The 19,677-nt window shown below is 44.3% G+C and overlaps 1 long non-coding RNA gene and 1 other non-coding gene across 2 annotated transcripts; one reads left to right on the top strand and one right to left on the bottom strand.

The window, feature by feature from the left end:
* The first annotated feature begins 113 nt into the window (after positions 1–113).
* Positions 114–185, top strand: TRNAE-UUC (transfer RNA glutamic acid (anticodon UUC)). Its single transcript has one exon. It is a non-coding gene; the product is annotated as a tRNA-Glu (tRNA).
* Positions 186–1,427: 1,242 nt separating this feature from the next.
* LOC128075801 (uncharacterized) lies at positions 1,428–19,638 on the bottom strand. The gene is made up of 4 exons (XR_008204117.1): positions 9,051–19,638; positions 7,726–7,996; positions 3,757–3,853; positions 1,428–2,744 (listed from the first exon to the last, which is right to left on the bottom strand). It is a non-coding gene; the product is annotated as an uncharacterized LOC128075801 (long non-coding RNA).
* Positions 19,639–19,677: the final 39 nt, after the last annotated feature.

The following is a 19,677-nucleotide window of genomic DNA, read 5'->3' as shown; positions in this document are numbered from 1 at the left end:
ACAGAGCGGCCCGACGGGGTTTCTGCACATCCAGCACAACTCTCTGTAGAGGACCCAAAGAATGTCGGATACCGAACGTTTTCAGGCGGGCTGAGAAACGTCTCATCAGCGCCTCCCATATGGTCTAGCGGTTAGGATTCCTGGTTTTCACCCAGGCGGCCCGGGTTCGACTCCCGGTATGGGAAGGAATTTTTTTTTTCTCCCATCCTTTTGGAGGTGTTCACACAGCAACAAACCTGGCGACTGGAGCCGCCCAGAACTGCCAGAGGTCCACAGCCATGGCGAGCCGCGGCCCCTGCCAGCTTAAAGCGCCAAGGTGTGACGACAGAACTCCCGGAGGGGCAGCGCGCGCCAGCTCACGTTAAGCAGCACGGCGCGGCCGCCGTTTGCGCCCCACAGTGAGATTCCACCGCGCGGATTGTGCGCAAAGAAAGGCGGCGGTGCGCTGCGCCCTCACGGCGGCGAAGCCAGAGATAAAGCTATTGAGTATTGATAAAGCGAAACGAGTCTGTAGGACGAGTGTAAGCAGCATCCCCTCGTACGTTAACAGCCCTTCGGAAAGCGAAGGGAAATTCCGCAGGGAAGCCCAGCCTGCCTGGCTGTGTCTGCCAACGATGCTCACAATCGGACAGCACCCTCAACACAACGCCCAGCAACTGCCGCCCGGCACGCGGCAGCACGCACGTGCACAGTCGGGCGCGGGCCACATAGCGCATGCGCACTCTTAGCGACAGGAGACGGCGAGAGGCTTCGCGCACACGCATCCGCCCGTGAGAGGTACGGCGCGCGTGCCACCGGACCGCCGTGAAACAGCGCAGATGCGCTCAGCAGATCCTCGCTCGAGGCAGGCGCACGGATTACCGGACGGCACGAAATAACGCCTGCGCTTTCCTCTCGGGTCGCGCGTCATCGCGCACGCCCACAAGCGCCAACTGCTTCGGGGGCCGTGTGCGCGCGCAGCGCCGCGGCGAGAGACGGTACGGCTGCACACTGCCCTCTGCCGCCGGTACGAGACCGCGCACGTACACGCTATGTGCAATGCAGCGCGCATGCCCGCCGCTCTTTTCTGTCACGGGGAAGAGCGCACGCTTCCTGTTCCCACGCGGGGCAGCACGCACCGCCCAGCGGCCGCAAACTTGGCGCATGCGCGCGAACTCCCCCAACGCGATTCAGTGCGCATGCACTTCGTGCGCAGCGCGAGAGCGTGCGCCTGCGCACACCGTTCTCTCCCGGCCAGCAGCCCCGCGCCTGCGCACTCCTCCCATTTTCCACCGCCAGGCTGTGCGCGTGCGCAGCGCTGCGTCCTCCCGTTTGTTCCGCTCTCAGGCACTTCGTTTCACCAGGGAAAAAAGAAAAAAAAAAAACAAACAGGGAAAAACCAAAGCTGAGCAGCACTCCGGCACCATCCCAGCTAACAGCAGAGGAAAACGAATGAAGGGAAGGCGGTTCCCTCCTCATCTCAGGGGAGGATCGAACAGCCTGCATGTTCGAGTACAGAAAAGCGGCAGTCGTGGGCTCGTTATTCAGTGGTGCATTTCGGAGGCTTAATTAATGGATTCATTCAGACGTTTCGCGGTGTTTCTGAAAGGATCCTCAAAAAGCTGAGTGCAGGGCTGGCTCATTTTTCATATTCCATTCTGCATTCCTCAGAACAGATGTAAATGAACTGCCATGTAACCTCTGTACTGTGAGAACTGCAAACCTGAAGGAGTGCACAAACCATTTCCACCTCACACGAGTTGACCAACACTAAAAAAATCCCCGGTGACAAAACACATGAGCACCCGCTCCTTTTGATTGTTTTTAAGAACAATTCACGTGTTTTGACTGCTTTCTCCCCCCACTTTAGCACAGCAGTGGCATGGCGATGAAATCAGCAGAAGCACTGCAATAGCATCGTTTCTGTGTTATTTGCAAACTGATGGCTGGAGGCAAGTAATGGTTATGTCGGGAGTCTGGCTCCCAAGCAGACAAAAACAACGTCTTACAAAGATTGAGCAGCTCGTACCTGCGAGTGATGCATTAAGCTCCTTATTTATTGCTCTCGAAGGAACTTTGTTCACTGCATTACAGTTTGTACTCCTTTGGTCAATGAAAACTGCCACGCACCTCCCGGGTTTGTTTTTCTGTCCATTATTCAACCAAGCAATTTCCTTCTTTTTCAGTCAATAAATTGCTACAGTATTAAATTGGTATTGCTGTGGAAATTAGTCATAGAGCACAGGCGATACTATATGGAGCCTGGTTAAAATATTCTCCTGAGCAGAGCACAACAGCTGTATTCAATGAAATAAGTGACACCTCAGTTCTTTTCAGTCTCTTTGGGCCAAATTCTATCATGAGTGTAAATCTAGACAGAGTTTGCTGATCTCACTGCAGTCCCGATGTATTTTTCTCTAACAAAGCAGAGAGCAGAACTTGCCTGGTAGCCTCTGACAGGGAATTAGCATTTCCATCAGCTCCTAACAGTTAGCTCTGAGATGATGGGACACATCCAACCCTTGCTAGTTGGCTAGCAAAATGCATCAAGAAAATAACAAACTGTTCATGTCATTTCTAGAAACTGCACTTCTTACAAGCTGGACAGCACTGACCTGACGGCCATAATTCAGTTCTTGTAAGACCCCAGAGCTGAAAGCTGGCTGATAATGAAAGGTGTGCAGTGGGACACCCAGTGGCACCAAATGAACACCTCTGTCTCCTTCCAGCACCTTTCAAGAAGATGCTGGGGCTATTCCAAGGCACTGCAACGGAGGAACATAGAGTTAAGGTTTAACCCAGTGAGAAGAGAGACTTCTGTGTCTCACTGCTTTACGTATCAGTGACCATGCTGTAGCTCACTCCCCCCACCTTGCACGAGGATCTCTAATCTGGAAGTTCTTGTGCAGTCCTAAAGTGAAAATTCATTTAATGTGTACAGTGATCTATTCATAGTCTGTTGGCTTCATTCCCCAGGGAAGCAAAAGTTCAAATTGCTTCATGGGGGGATTAAAATTATCACTGAGTGAGACACAAATGAGGAACTGAGGAATGTAATACAACTCTAAATTAAAGCATCCAAAGAAATGCTTAAAGCCAGGCAGGATGCAAGTTCCCAGGTCGGTACTCTGAGCATAACGAAATACATGCTTGCTCCTGCTGAACTGTGGTGCCCTGTATATCTGATGTCTTACTCTCACACTGCTGCTATCTCATAGGGCCACATTAAGTAACTTAGTTAGAAAGACCTGGGTTTGCAGCACGTTTATTTTGTCCCTCTTTGCATGTTTTCACTCTGTTTGTCCACAATGACCAGCTATTAGTGTTAAAATTGTGCATGACTCTGTCAGAGAGGAAAGAAAAAGAAGAGTCTGGGATGCATCCCTGCATTTTTCCCAAAAGGATATGTCCCCATCTGTTCTTAACCTTTTCAAGCAGCCCTAAAATACATTTAGACAAAAGCAAGTGAAATGGAAGGCTGTAAATAGCTTCACACATACAAAATGATAAACTAGAGAAGTAATGGTGATTTGACAAAAGACAGTGAGGATGTATCACCCTCTGTCAGAATAAAAAATAATAAGAAGAGGAGTAGGATGTAGTACAAATATAACAGTTCCATCACAGTGTTCTTTCTGTTCCCTCCTCCTAATGTGGGGACAGAGACTCCTTGAGGGAATCAGCTGGGCTCTCACAGCCAGCCCAAGGTCTCCAGAAGAGCCACCAGCCTTTGGGATACCTTAGAGGACGGGGCGATGCTTTAACAACGGGGCGCACCTGCACTGTGCTCAGGGCTGTTCCTGCATCTTCACTGCCTTTGCTGCTAAACACTGAAATGGGAGTCCGTTCCAGCTGAGCCTGATCCACATAAAACCTACAGGGAAAAAAAACCAACAGCAGCATCCTGGCTCCTCTTCCTCGTTAACAGTGGTTAATTTGCATTTTGTAGTCACTCATCATCTCAAAGCATAGGCACACAGTTGAAAGTGAATATATTACTGCAAATTGCCACCTGCCTGCTACCTTGTGTAACTCAGTGCATATTCACTCTCAGCAAATTTCATGTGTAAAATGGATTTTATCTCACTGCTGGGGTGCAAGCAGTGTTACTGCAGCTCAGCTATCAGACAATGATTTGATAAACCACTTTATTTTGACCACATACAAACATACTGGCTTAGTTTGCCTTTGTATTTATAGCCTGCCTCGCTTCTCAGATATGGTCTGAGACAGCCTGGTGTGGTTCACCTGCCAATCCATTTCAACTCACGCTGTCAACAAAAACAGGCTCAAGCCTGGCCTGCTTCCAGCTCAGTCTTTCAGCAGTGAGTTGAGCCCTGTCCCACAGGAGGCAGTTGCCCATGATGAGCATGGTGAGCACAGCCTTCAGACAAAACGCCTGAGCTGAGGCTGTTTCATGGCACGCTGTCTTGGCTCCAGGACAGAAGAGCTAGATTGATCTGCATGATTGTAACCTTCCTCTTAAGTGAAGATGTTCCTCTGATGTGAGTCATTGGGCCGTTGTTCAGTCAGCCGTGCTGTATGATCCAGGATTTACTCAGAGCAAAGTAGCTTCAGGACAGGAAACCACGACAGACCAAGGCTGATCCTGACAACAGGATGCTCATTGGTAAGCAGAGCCCTGCATCCGCTATTGGAGCAATTTGTCTGCAGTTCTGCTGAGCAGGGCACTGGGTGAGCTGCAGATGGCTGACATTACCAAAGGACTTATGCCCATGGAAACAATCCTTGCAGCCCCTCTGGCACCCAGCCTTTGGTCATTCACGCATTCAGACAGACCAGCTATAACAATGCACTTTAATTCTTGCAGTCAGCAATATGTGTGATGACATACAGCTTAAAGCAGTGATACTGAATTATTTAGGTCTTTGGAAATAAGCTTAATGCAAAAGGAGCTTTTCAGAATATGACAATAGACAGTGGCTTCTGAAAGCTCTGCAAAACATGAGCACTGCCCAGAATGAAGGAGAACCCCCAGGGCTGAATCAGCACAACTGACCCTGGAAACTGAAGTGGCTGGAAGAAGCAGGGAACACAGACACCAGTGTCCCACCTTGCAATCCAAGAGGCAGATATCACAAATAGGGTATGCAGGATCTGACCTTAAAAATGTTACACAGTCACTTCTGTCCAGCTACAGCAGCAATGCCCAAGTGGGGACCTTGCACAAAAGCAAACATTTTGGCCATCCGTACTTCTAGGCTAAGGGTGCTTTATTGATGCCAGTCACTCCTGATCCCAGCTGTGATCATCAAAGGCTGAAACAGACTGAAATCCTCTGTTGGCATAAGCTGGCAATCATGCACTCTGTTGAACATATTTCTGAGAAATGGTAATTCTGCCGTCTCCTAATTTCTGAATTCCTGACCAGGAAGTATTGGCATTTCTTTTAAATTCCTCGCACAGATCTCACCACTGACCTAGAAACAATTTTCATCTGATAGGTGTTTTGCTGGATGGCAATTAACTGAATTCGCTCCGAAGTTTATTTACTTTAGGAAATAAAATCTGCTCTGTATCTGGTTTCGTTACCAAAAACAGAAGAAAACCAGTGCTTTGGGAATTTGTCTCCCTTCCAACACTCTCCCTATTCATTTAATGGCAATCAAAATAATGCTAATCCTGGCAACATTTGCTGCAGTGATAAAAATGTTGTTCAGGCAAATCCAAACCCTCTGTTCATCAGCTCCATACAATCCTACCAACACTGCTAATGAAGATTAAACTCTTTCGCTGCAGAAACTTCAGAGACGCAGCACCTTGTGTAACACAGCTGCTTTCTCCATGTTGATTTCCTTCCCAGTAACACTGCTTCAGATGTCACCGCTAATTGCTGATAGTTTTTATTCCCTTAAGGAATGTTGCTTCAGATCCATACCATTTGATCTGTTCTTGATGCTAACTATTAGAGCTCATGAATAATGTTACCAATGTTTAGCTTCAATTTTTGCTGCCTCAGCTTCAGGTCATCACTCTCTGTCCTATCCCATATGCAATGGATTTATGCTGTCCCCCTGGAAAGGAATTAACAAAGTAAGGAAAATGCAGTAGGTGACCTTGCAGACAAAGCCCCAGTTATGTCTCATCAGAGAAGTTTCTCTCCTAAATTATAAAAATGTAGTTGTCTCCCTCTTTCTGTTGCCAAAGTCTTCATTACAGTGCCCTCAAAGTCAGACCCTGCCCAACGAGTAGCACCATTTATTACTGATCATCAGTGATTAAGTCACTTTTAACAGTACAAGACTGCTCATTTTCTCCTGAGTTTCACATTCTTTAACCTAAGCAGTCACATCCTTGGGCTTCAAAAGAAAGTTTGGGCTGCTTATACTGTGAAGAGGACTGAAGTTAAGACTCAAGCCCATTCCTCCGTATAGCAGCTTGCCAGCAGTGTGCTCAGAGCAGCAGGAAAGAAAAGATGATGTCTTTTACAAGAGAGATGTCCCAGTCAAGAAAAAACCCACCTGGGCCTAATGCTGCAGTTCTTTGTATGAAGTGCTCAGAGCTCAAGGAGTGATTCACTCCACAGATAACCAAAAACACATAGAGCAACTAAGCAAAATAGAGACACTGCACATGGATTTACTGCTCTTACAGTTTGTATTGTGGAGATGAGTACTTCAGAGCTGTTGTCTTCCAGGAAACAAGAGAAGCATGAAAGACTGAGCTAATCAAATTAGCAATGACAATAATTGCAAACAATCTCACTGAATATATAAGGCTTCTGAAAAGAGTTATAATTTAAGTGGCCTCTTTGCTGTTCCCCAGAAAATCAGCTGATTTTAGAGGAAAGACAGCATGAATAAGAGGGCCTTAAAGAAGCCCTAATCCTGAGAAAATAAATTCAGCTGCGACTCAAGCAGATAAACTGGCTGAAAATAAATTGATAGAAAGAATAAAAAAATAAATAAATAGAAAGAAGTTACAGACCCTTTGCTTCTACCAGGTGATACGGGAACTTCATATGTATTTTTTCCCTAGGAAAAAATAAGCCACCTCTGAAAGCACTTGAACCTATCAAGCAGCAAAACATTATTTGAAATGTCAACATGTTGAGTTCTGCCTTATCAGGGTATCAAGAAGCTTAAAAACTCCTGATTATTTTAGGATGAGATACCATCTAAATAATTACCCAGGTTTGTATTTGCAATAGTGGCAGCTAAGTCCCACCGAAGATTCAGAATACTGATGCTCCACTCACGCTTAATTTTGGCAGTACTTCACAACCGGTCACCTCTGGCTCTTGTGCTGATGAAGACTTGTGGTGTGTGGCCCTGTATCAAGCACAGAATGGGACTGCTACACTGCCCACCTCGTGTTGGCTAACAAGACTACAAGAACACAAAAAGTGCTTTCTGACACCTATTTGGGTCTCTTTGTGGTTCAGTGCTCTGAATCTCTAACTGGTGGAAAGTAATTCCTCCCAGACTTGGAGAGGAAATTCCTATTTATGATAGCTGTGTTGAAGTTGTTTGAATCCTGGTGATTTAGGAGATGAGAGCCCTGTGCCTTCATGGACTGAAAGCTGAACAAGAGCTGGAAAGCTGAATGGGTTTCAGAGGCAGACTTGCAGAGAGCAGGACGGCTCTCAGACAGATTTGTTGTCAGCTCCCCTGAAGCCAGTGAAGCAATGACAGCTGACACTGACAGTTCACCTCAGGAGGAACACCTACAGTTATATGAACAGGAAAGAAGACATGCAAGAACGTGATCTGTGTTGACACCCACCGCTGGGAGCTTTCCCTTCAGACAAGAAGCTCCATAACTTCTTTACAAAGGTCTTTACAGAGCTGCTGGCTGCTCGCAGAGATGGGAGAAAAGGATGAAATGAGGCTCTTGCTACAGGTGCCCTTGCTACTGTCTTCCTGCAGCCAGGGCTATCAGATGAAACCTTCTGTTCGTAGTCCCACTGTTGGTATATATGTGCAAAAGTGTCCAGCAAATTTATCTTTTTGCCAACCAAAAGGCCACGTTTGCCAGAACTCCCTCTCTTTAAATTCTGTGAATGGAACAGGGAAATATGAAATTAATTTTAAAACTGCTAAGTCAAAAGAAAAAAATAAATTCCAGCAAAACCAAGATTTACCCTTTTAAATACTGTAAATGCATGCAAGCTCTCTGTTCTTACACTAGGCTTGATTTTCAATTACCTAATATAAGGTCTCTTCTCAAGTAAGTACAACATCCTTTAGAAGCATGTTTCTGGAGTATTTGGTTAATGATACAAAATTAAGACAAATATCTGTCACGGTTCATGCGACAACCACACCTGACAGGGGTTGCTATGAGAGTTGGTGTCGTTATTAAGAATAATAAACAAATACTGGTAAGTATCAAAAGAAACTGATGGATTTTCGTAAGATACTCTTTTAGGGAGCACAAGCCATTTCTGTATATGCCTTCAACACACGTACCATTCCATCTGTAGGTACTCTTGTCCAATCTACCTGAGGATTGATAACATTTTTATTATTATTACATGCCCATAACTATATTGACTAAAACATAGATCCATTTTTCTTACACAGATTTGAGCTTACACTTACAGCCCCTCCTTCCTAGCTTAAATAAAACATAACCACCTCATCTTCTTTGATGCGATTTCCCAAACATAACTGACACAGAGACAGGCTTTCATGTTAAAAGGAAACAAAAACCACAGTACAGTAAGGAACATATTTGGTCACGATGACTCCCAAACTACTGATGCATGTAACTGCAGCGCAGCTGATCCAGAAGCTTTTTCAGCCCAAAGTTGTCTACAAAGTAGAATCTGTTTTATTCAAAGGACCGTGCCAAGATACATACTAATTACAGAAATGCCCTTCTTCTGCAAAACCACTCTTCTATTTAGTCCAGTGACAAACTGCCAAATGTATGTAGTTTAAGTAGGTAATAAGAGCAGTCAGGTCTAAGGTCAGCCCAGGAGATACCAGCAGTGACTCAGTGCTGTGTGCCCTGGGCTGAGCTGGCAGGGCCCTTGGCTTACGGGCTGTGGGTCCTCTGTGAAGGTTTGTCAGCACCCACCGTGGTGCAGGTTACTGTGAACTCACCTGAGAGATCACTTATAAACTCAGCAGCCTCGTCTAATCTTTTGCCTTTGGCCACATGTAGTGACTGTTCCCGTTTCCTGTAGTCCCTCCTTGCCTCGATGCTGCACCTAACAACAGGCTCCATGCAGCGCTGCTCAGCGTCACTCCCTGCCCTTCCACGGCAGCTCTGGAACCACTGTCAGCCAGCTGCTATTTCTCAGTTCCCAGGGAAAACACAAATAAGCGCTGAAACACAATCATAGAAATAGGTCTGCAAAAAACAATAGGCATAGGGAACAAACTGAAATTTGGCTCTAGACAGACATGTACTAAAACAAGGCCTGGTGAGATGAAAGGAGGAAACAATGAGTGAAAAGGAGTCTCCAGGGCCTTGTCCTCTTTATTTACGCCATACCAACACGCACCAGACAACAAAGAGACATGTACAAAAAAGCCAAGTCTCTGTTTTCATGTGATTATATGCGTCAAGGAAAGGGATGAGTTATATACAAGAAGTTCCGTCTGAGATACCTTGCAATACCTATGCTGCAAGGTATTAATTTAAGGGAAAAAATTGTGTCATCCAAAATACCAACAATTTCTATTTATTAAAACAAAAACTGCTTAGCACTGCAGTGAGAATGAGGGGTTTGTTCCAAGTCTATTTTCTACTCAACAGTCTAACTAGTTTCCTGCTGTGCTGTGTCCCTAATAGGTTCATGGACTAAAAACAAAGTTTCTTCTGCTAAATGAGGCTTCAGACTTATGCAGGGAGAGACTACATATTGCAACAAAGGGAAAGTTGAAAAATAAAAGAAAGGGAAAAGAAATAAAGAAGTTTCTTAAGCTCTTTGCTGCCCTCTGGTCTCCCTGGAGGATTCAGAGCCAGAAGTGAAAACAGAGAAACAGACTGACTTGTTGGAGGCAGAAATGGAATTTTCTGTGTATTTTAATGACTGACACGGACACAGCAGAGGCATTGCTATGAGGGGCCTGTAAGGGGCCAATGGCATTGCAAGTGTTGCACCAAGTGCTATTAACTCTTTCCTCCTGTTACCAGTATCATCAGATCAGCAAATGGCTTGGGTTGGAAGGGACCTCAAACACCACCAGCCCCAACCCATGGGCTGGCTGCCTCCAGCAGCTCAGGCTGCCAGGGCTCCATCCCACCTGGCCTTGAGCAGCTCCAGGGATGGGGCAGCCACAGCTCTCTGGCAGCAGGGCCTCACTGCTCTCTGAGTAAAGAATGTTTTCCTAACATCTAACCTGAATTCCCCCTCTTTTAGTTTAAAACCATTTCCCCTTCTCCTATCACAGCCTGTAGGCTGAAGCTCATAATCTTTGTGAAGAAATGCTGGATGTTAAATTTGGCTTTCCTCACACAAAGACTGCTGTAGGAAAGTAAAGGGGGAAAATGCCCTTTATTTCTTTTTGCTCCGACCACAGTTTGGTGCTTAGGTAGCGTCAGTTGAGGGCTTCAAAACACAGCTGCAGCAAATTATCTGGCTCAGAAATATTGTAGAAATAGTTGAATAGCTTTGCAGCATCAACTTTTTTTTTTATTGATAGGTATTACGTGATTAGCAGTGCCTGTTTATGGGTCTGGGGTTTGGCACTGCCAACAGGGAAACTCAAGCACATTTCAAGATCAAAGTACAATACAGAAATACAGTGTACTGGAGCATTACAAATTTCTTATATTATTATTTCAGATATATTTGAGGAAGATATTTGCTCCATCTGAAGTTCCTGAAAGGCTTTGCATTGCTTTCAGTGATCCCAAATTGCAGCCCAGAAAGAGCTGACCTAAATCTAAAATAAGGTATAGAGAAGGAAACAGATTTAGATTTGAATCTCAACTCCATCACTGAATTTCTTCATTAGTTCTGGTAAATCATTTTGACTTTTATTACTTCTATGTCTGATTCTCAATTTCCAAGATAAGAATCAGTTCTTTTTCACACAGCACTGCAAGGATGCTTTAAAAAAAAAAAATCACGTAAAATACAATGACATCCCTCCATCTGAGGGAAGATGGATAGATAATTGAATATATTTTCTTAGAAGAAAACAGCCTTAAAAAGCCAGAAAAATCTCTTTATGTCCATAAGGAAAACATAATTTCTTTCAGCTGAAAACCTGACCAGACATTAGAACAGGCCACAAAGCGTGCTTAAAGCTGCCAAGAAAGCCCTGGGCAGAAAAGAGTTTCAGATTCCAGTGTTAATTTTCAAGGATTTTGCTTTTAAAAGCGGCGTCCATAGGAATGTTTAGTTTGCAGCTTTTATCCGGTCCTGAAAGGCAGTCGGGGCATCAGATGTCCTGCAAACTAACTGGCCCTTATTTCACTTGCATCATGGATGGCACAAAGGCTGGAAGACTAATTTCAAGATTATCTGCAGCATTGCTTTCAGTGTGAACCCGGTGGCAAGGAATGCAAGAGGTTCTGTGGAGCTGGTATTTCGCCCGGGCAGCAGAACAGGCTTCACATTCACAGCATGGGGAGGAACCACAGCTCCCTTCTGCCCACTAAAAAATTTGATGCGAGATTAAACACTGATGTCCAAGAAATATTTAACTTGGCTTCTGACAGAAGATGAGGTGACTTAGAAGAGCTGGATTTATCTTGGGAAATGTCTCCAGAAGCTCGATGTCAGGGTGGCTGTCAGAATTCTGAGCAGAAGCCATTAAACATTAGGCTCCTAATCTTTATCCGGATTTTAATATACCAAGACTTGGACTACAGGCTACGCTGGTGCTGCAGAAGAATAGCACTAAAGCAGCAGGTTATCTTGTCACATCCTGTATGTCCCCAAGGAGAGCACAGTGAAGTCACCTGTGGCATGTTCCCACGTACAGCAGCCAGCAGGGGCTCCTGTGCAGCCCCACCTCCAATCTTTCTATCTCCAGCTGCATGCAGGCAGAACTCTTTAGCAAAGGCAATGAAAGGATTTCTTCAGCTCTGCTTCCCCTGCACATCCTACCAGTCTCTGAGAGCACTGTCACCCTGGACACATAAAGCAGCATTTCCTCTCAAAACTGAGCATGTTTTAGCACTGCAGATGCAGACACCACACCTGACAGTGTTACCAGTGTTTTGCTCAAAAACCAAACTGCATTCAGGCCACATATGCAAATTCTTCTCCATTTTGGAAGAGAGTTGGGCTGAGAGGGAAGAGTAAGTAAATAAATATTTTCTTTTCCTTCGTTTTCTTAAGTCCAGAGAGAGAAATAAACTAGTTAGGGCTGAGTTTTCCACTAGAGTAGGCTTGTTAAAAATTTGCTAGCAAACTTATCATTCAAATGAATAAACCTCATGTATATGAACATGCTGACAGATGTTTCTCCTTGCACAGGTCTGTCACAGCCGCTTACAGACAGAAGCATTTCCTTCCAAATCTCTTTTATTGTGTTGACCACAGAGGGCTCCTGTCAGACACAGCTCTGCTAACACACCCCACCCAAATTAACAACAGCAGCTATTCTGTAATCTCTGTCCACATACTCAGTGGGTTGTGTGCTTCCATCCACACCCTCTCCTGTGTTTGAACGCTCACCTTGAGCCATCCAAGAGCTCAAAAGGTTCATTTTAGCCCCTTTTTACACTATGCAATTTATTCTAGGACCAAAAGTCATGCACAGAGAAAAGCAAACCATTGAGCAGCGTTCAGGAAGTGAAGCTAGAATGGCATTTCCCAGATGAGATCTCCAACTCGCAGTGAAAACCTAGGGCTCCAGCACACTCCTGAGCTGCTCTGTGCCCGTTCACAGGATCAGGCTCAGTAGAGGTACGGACGGCCAATCCCTGCTCATGAGAACAGGCTCTCCCGGATTTAGCCTCCCAGGCGGCCCCAGTTCAGGAGGTCATTGCTTCCATTCTGCAGTGGAATCAGTTCTCCCTGCACATGCCTTTGCAGCTGAAGCTCCTTGGCATGCCGATGGGGAGGCTGGTGCCTGGCACAGCTGGCCCTGCAGTATTACATCTAACCTGTCAGAGCTCATTTTCAGTCTCGTTATTCAGGGGCTGGCGCACCGCCAAATCATCTCCAATGGTTCAGCAGCACAGGATCCCCTGGGGTGTATTTTGTTTTCAGATATCTCTCTCCAGCCTCACACAACAAAGCTCTGACATAAAACCTGTGCAGAGAGCATATTTCTGCGCTTACTAACACAAACTAGTGGCATGTGTGCCTGGCTCTGAAAGTCCACATTGGCATTGGTCTGCCTGTTATCATAAGCATCTCTGCTTAGGCTGACAGTCTCGTGTTAGTGATGCTGAGCAGACTGAAATACAGCCTTCCTATATAGGAAAAGTCCTTTTTGTAAATACAGGCTTCTATTTTCACTCTTCCTATGTTCAGCTGTAAGTAAATACACAGTAGGTCACACCAGCTTGAGTTGTTTTGAAACGCGTTTTCCCTCTCCTTTTCACTCCCTAGACCTGAATCTTTCTTTTTGCAGCATTTTCTCTTGCAGCCCATATGAATCAGAGAAGTATGTAAAGAAGAATTCTACATCTGCTACCTGTTCTTCCTGCCTCACTCTGCTCATCTGCTCTGCAGGAACAGTCAGACTTGCCAAGTTGCATGCATCAGCATCACAAAGCAAAAATGTTGCCAGCTCGAGGTGCCTTAAAAAGGAAAAAGACTGATTCAGGGAAAGACTGGAGGCACACTGCATCCCCATAAAACAGTGCAGAGAAGATAAGGCAAGTGCGTACGTGGAATATCACTTGAAGTTGGAATGTAGAGTTACAAGAAATAATATACCTAACATCTTCCAATCTTCCAAAAAGAACTAAGGAACATAAAATCACAAAAAAATGTAAGATCCATACAGTATTTTCTTGCCTTACAAGAAGCTTACGGAAGATTCCTATGAATGACATGTTAGCTTTCTACCCTTGAAAAGTAACACCCTCTTTTTTTGCAATGCAGTAGGAAGAACTATTCTCCATGAATATCTAAGAAGTAACAAGCCTGACAACGCTAAACCAAAGGAGCAGTTACATACTCGTGATGTAACAGGTTTCAATCTGTACTGAACAGAAATGTAAAATATTCAGTGAAGAACTTAGAAGGATATTTATTAAGATGAGAGGACTATCAGAACCTCCATCATGTCTCAGTTCTTAATGGTCATTGTGTGGTGCCAGTTTGAGAAGAGATGAATTTGAACACTGACTCTGGGACTAGATATACTAACACTCCTAGATTCCTAAGAGTTGAAAAATTTGACCTGAATTTTCTGCAGAGTGCCTCAGGTGGGCTCTTAGTCAGGAAAAAAAACAAGACAAGAGAGACCAAAAGAATGACCAGCAGGCTAATGCTCCTAATTACAGCCCTGTAACAGATTATATCTGTAGCCTTAGGCAAGCTGCTTCAGCGCTCTGCAGGGCCTGACAGCTAAGGACGAAACAGCAACGAGCAGCAGTACAGACAGGCTCTTTGATGTGCATTCTAGCTTGCTATTTCATGTGGATCAAACAGTTACCAAGCTGATGGATTGGTTGAGTTCAAGGTACTACAGAAAATCTCAATACCCTCTCTTAAATCCCCGACAGTCAGCTGTCCTCTTGCTCCATATCTTCAAGCACTGTGCTCAAGAGGAGAATTTCTTCTGCAGTTGCTATTTTTCTACTCATACACTAAACAAGCAAAAGCATGCTAAACAAACAGAGGTAAAACAAACCAACACAACTAATCGATCTCACACAAGAGTGAACAAACAGCATCACCGAGCCCAGCAAAACTGCTCAAACTTTCTCAGACAGGATCAAACCCAAGGCTTTTTGAATCAAACTGTTCATTTAACCAGTTATTGATCCAGTTTCTTTAAACTAATTACTTGAACTATTCATCTGGGCAAAAAGAAACAAAAATCAAGTCTTTTTCTGGCCTCTGCACATGGCTGATTTTCTGACAGTGCCAATCAGTCCCTCTGTAGCACTATAAATTGGTTACACAATTTGTGTCTTAAATATCTTTAAAAGCAGACAATTGGCAATGAGATGTGTACACAGATTAACCTGGTCATATTTCGTAGCATGTGGGATTTGACATTGAGAGGTATCTAAATAATTTTGACACATTTTCTTAAACTACGGGTTGTTTTGTTTTGCTGGCAAAGAGGCACTGAGGCATTAGTGGGGCAGACAGATACTCTTGAGAAGACATCTATTCCCAAAGAAGTAGCACCACCAGTCATTTGATCAGTATCTGCTCAAGTACTCCACGCCACGATGCTGAAGGTCTCTGGGTTCAGTCCTGAGGATGATGCAGCAGAGACCACAGAGTAAGTTTCAGAGATAGGAAAGGTTCCTGAGCTCTTCAGAAGGTACAGATCCCTCTGAAGGCTCTCAGTACTTGATTTACTGTTTGTACAGACAGTGCTGACGCATATGGAGTATGCAGAATGGTCATCCAACAGTAAGAAATGCACTGCATGTACTCACCTGCTTCAATGATATGCATTTGTCCTGAAAGCAGTAACTTTCCTCTCCCAGAAAACAGTTTGTACTGAGATTGCTGTGAACAGGATTAATGTGGTGATTTGAAGAACTGGGAGCAAGGAAAACCTTGCAGCTAAAAGACATTCTTAGGTGTTCAGACAGACAGCCTCACCTACAAGGCTGTTATTTATACAGGCAGATGCACACATCTATGCACACATCTGCAGCCTGCTAGGGAGTACGTCATTGCTGGAGCTGGTGAGGCTTGCCAGTGCTGGTTTTTCAGTGACAGCCTCAGCTGAACATACTGTTCAGATATGTATCCAGCTGTTCATATAGATCAGTAATCACAACAGCAACAACTTTCAGAGCAGAGACTTCAGGCAACACTTGAGACTGCAAACCATCTCAGTGATAATCAGCTTGAAAGATTCAGGCTGGTATGTCCTGATTCCTTCATCTCTTCCCCTTATACTTAAGCTTAACTTCATCCTCCTGCTACATGACTCAGGTAACAAATGACTACCATAGATGTGCCCCTAGGTGTCCAACACAGCAGTTCACATGTACAAAACATACCGATGCATCACACATCAGAACTCAGCTGGCTCTGCAGTGATGGCGTTTCATTTACAGCACAACAGTATTTTGGATTTTTATGTATTTATTTTTTGTCAACTACAGCTCTGAGCCCTATCTGAACATAACATCTTTAGATATTTAATATTTTGATATAACCATGTCTACCTGTGACTGCTCTGTCTGTCTACAGTGACAGGAAAGGTCTTGAATCTGCCTGTTGCCAAAAATATCAGCTATTGGAGCTTGGCACAGTGCAGAGCCTCCCCTAGGACCTTGCATTCAGGTGTCTTAAGCAATGGGTTAGTCCCAGAGAGACCTGCTGTAAACAGCTACCTTCGCCAGTTCTGCACCATTTCAGCTACCCCAGATAATTCAGCTTCAAGACAGGACAAATTCAGCTTCAAGACAGGACAGTGCTTATCTGAGAGTCACAGACAGTGAATGCAGACCTGTCGATTTCAGTCCAAAAATTATTATTTTCTGGAAAGCGTGTAGTGACACCTTCAAGCAGTCAATTAACCTTAGCAGTGCTCTGGGATATTCTTGAGGCTTTTTCTGAATGCTCAATGATAACCATAATGGATTATGCTATGCACATACTTCTATATTCCTTCTCTGTCTACTGAAAGGCATGGAGATGCCAAAAAGACCAAGTTCAACAAGTGCATGTGCTGTGCACTGAAACGCAGGTCTGGGAGGAAGGGGAAAATCTTCTGCATTTGCTGTCCCTCTTAGGGCCTTACCAAGAGCCTGAACAATTGAACAGGAAATGACTGACTTCATTTCCTATGCCATTGCATACCACAAGCTTACTCCTACCACTGTAGTCTCAATACGCTGATCACTGCTTTCAAGCATCAGCACCTTATCAGGGAGATGCAGGATCTCAAACATCACCACTTTCACCTTATATCCAACTAGCAATATTTTACTGACCTACGATCCCTTCCTGTAACCCCTAGCTATGTAACAGCAACAAGAGCTAGACTCTTGCATTTAACAACAGTGTATCTAAACACATAGCTTACTGCAGTAAACAAGTGTGCATGACAAGCTCAGATTGTATTCTGAATATTCAAGTAAATTTAAAACATGATGCTAGCATACATAAATACTTGTATATCCACAGAATTCTGAGCATCTCACAGATTTATTATCACTGTTAGAATTTTTTCAGCTGAAAGGGTAACACTTAAAATACACAGATAAAAGAGTCAATTTGTTATACCAGAATCTCAGGAGACATCCTGCAGGAGACAACCCAGCAGCAGGCACCCAGTTGTGTGTGTTCCCCACGAGCAATGTGCCATCAGGGCTCCACCTAAAAAAAATCATTCAGCAGCAACAACAAATGAAGTTTCCAATAGCATGCAAGAAAAGTGAGAGCCAAGTAAATCAAGTACCTTGTCCAAGACCATTCCAGAGATCAGCTTCAGTGCCAGGAACAGAACATACCTTGTCTACTTTCCTGCTGTTTAATTGTATTCACTCTGTAGTGGCTGCTCCGTGGCTCCCACAGACATGCTCTCTCTCTTGTATACATGTCCTCCAAATTCTTTACCTCATCATCTTATCTTCCCAGCTTAACCTTAAGGCAAATGATGCATGTTCAGCAATTACAGCTTTCTCTCCAACTCAGTTCTTCCAGCTCCTTTTGTTCTCTCTCAGCTACCACTGGCATGGAGGCAACCTGAATGCCAACACTGTGACTCCAACCTTGCTGCAACACGGAGTGAAGGAGACCAGGGGACATCCTGGATGCTCCTCCAGTTCTGACTGCAGACAGCCCACGGGAGCAGACCCAGCCTGCAACAGTGATTCCTTCCACCTCTACATTCCTTTTGAGGCAGGCTTGCAGGTTTCTTCTGTCCTGTGCTTTCAACACAGCTCCCATATTGCACAGATTGACAGCTATCAGCAATCTCTGCATAGTTCTGACATCCTATATGCTAAGCAGTAACAGGTGACTTCACATCAAAGGCAAATCTGCCACATTAAGTATAACCCAGTACTATTAAGTATAACCCAGTACCACAGATTAGCATAATTTCCTGCAGCTCTGCTGATTATAGTACAAATTAATACATCGTAATATATTAGCAAAGCTTGCCACAGAAGCTGAGGAGTGGGATCTGCTCTGTCCCATGCAAGGTATATTTTAGATATATATTTGAGAATGGAGTTGACCCACAGCAGTCAATTCAAATTCACCTCTCTATGAACAGATTTTCAGTCATCGTTTACGACCCAGGCCAGCTGCACATCCAAGAAGTGATTTGTACACAGATGCTTCATTATGTGCAGAAATAAGCAAGAAGTTCAGAAGATATCTCAGCTGGAAGCTACCCATGCCTGTCTGTCTCACGATAAGAGGAAACCTGGGAAGTTCAAATGCAAAACCAAAACCAACTGTCTGAAGAGACTCTCCAGCTCACTCTGTCCTCCAATATGTCCAGAAGCATCAAACTGTGTCAAGAACGCAAGATGAGTTAAAACTGTGTGAGAACTAAAATGATCTGCAGAAAAAAATCAATGCAAACCTGTGTTAAGGAGCCACACGAGAGATTAGAAAAGATCAGTAGCTTAACAAGAAGTTTTTGAGGAACAGAAATATTAATCATACTTATTATGCTTTGCAATGCCTTTAAGGCAGAGCTTGCCTAACAGAGGTGCTGCATTGCCATTGATTTCCCCATAAGGTCCATGATGTATGAAAAATTGAGGAGCTGTAATGAAAAATTATTTGCTAGCTAGATTGGAAAGTTAGCTTTGCAAAAGTAACTTGTATGCAACTTCCATAAAGCAGGAGAAACATTGTACTGTTCATGACCGGGTAAGGAAAACAGCATGGAGTAATGTGCAAAGCAGGCTGGGTTTCCACAATCAAACTAGGGAAATTACAGTAACATCTGCAAAGATTTTTTCCCACCTGGGCAACCCTTCAAGCTCGTGTTGTTGGGAATTTTTTGTGCCTATCAGAGGGAGGATGACTTTTTGGGTGCTTGTGTATTCATGGCAAAACAGAAGGAGAGGAGAAGGAAATGTTCTCCATCTTCATAAAGTTACAGTGGAAAGGGACTGCTGTTCTTCAATACACAGGAACAATATTGTTTTCACTTAGCATCCAAAATGCTTTCATTTCAGAGCCAGGACAGGATTTTATTTGTGGAAATCAAAACCCATTATTGTGTGTGTATGCTTACAAAAACTCACCACCTCTGGAGTGAAATGTGACAGCTGTTTCACAAATAAGAAGCAATTTCCACTGATGAAATGCAGTGCAGCAGATAATAGTCTAGCCGGCTGCCTTACAAGGCTTCCTCTTTTGGATATTCTTTCTTTTTTTCCTCCCCTCTCTCCTTCCAATGCAAACCACCTTTCCATCAGACTCAGCAGACTAATTGGGATTTCAAACATCAGTGTGTCCCCCAAACACACATAAGGTGCTTGCAGTGTCTTCCAGCCAGCAGGTGGTTGCCTGCTTTTGTTCAAAGTGTTTTTGCTATTGCCCTGATGGGCACTTTCCACAGAAAAATAACCCAGATGAAGGTCACAAATGCAGAACCACAGTGCTTCACCCAAGCCTTCTTCTCTGGTACCATCAGTATAGAAACT

Source organism: Tympanuchus pallidicinctus, unplaced genomic scaffold, assembly GCF_026119805.1.
Source record: "Tympanuchus pallidicinctus isolate F22 unplaced genomic scaffold, pur_lepc_1.0 scaffold13, whole genome shotgun sequence".
NCBI lineage: Eukaryota > Metazoa > Chordata > Aves > Galliformes > Phasianidae > Tympanuchus > Tympanuchus pallidicinctus.
Note: the sequence above shows the minus strand (reverse complement) of the source record. Positions and strands in the feature narration are given on the sequence as shown.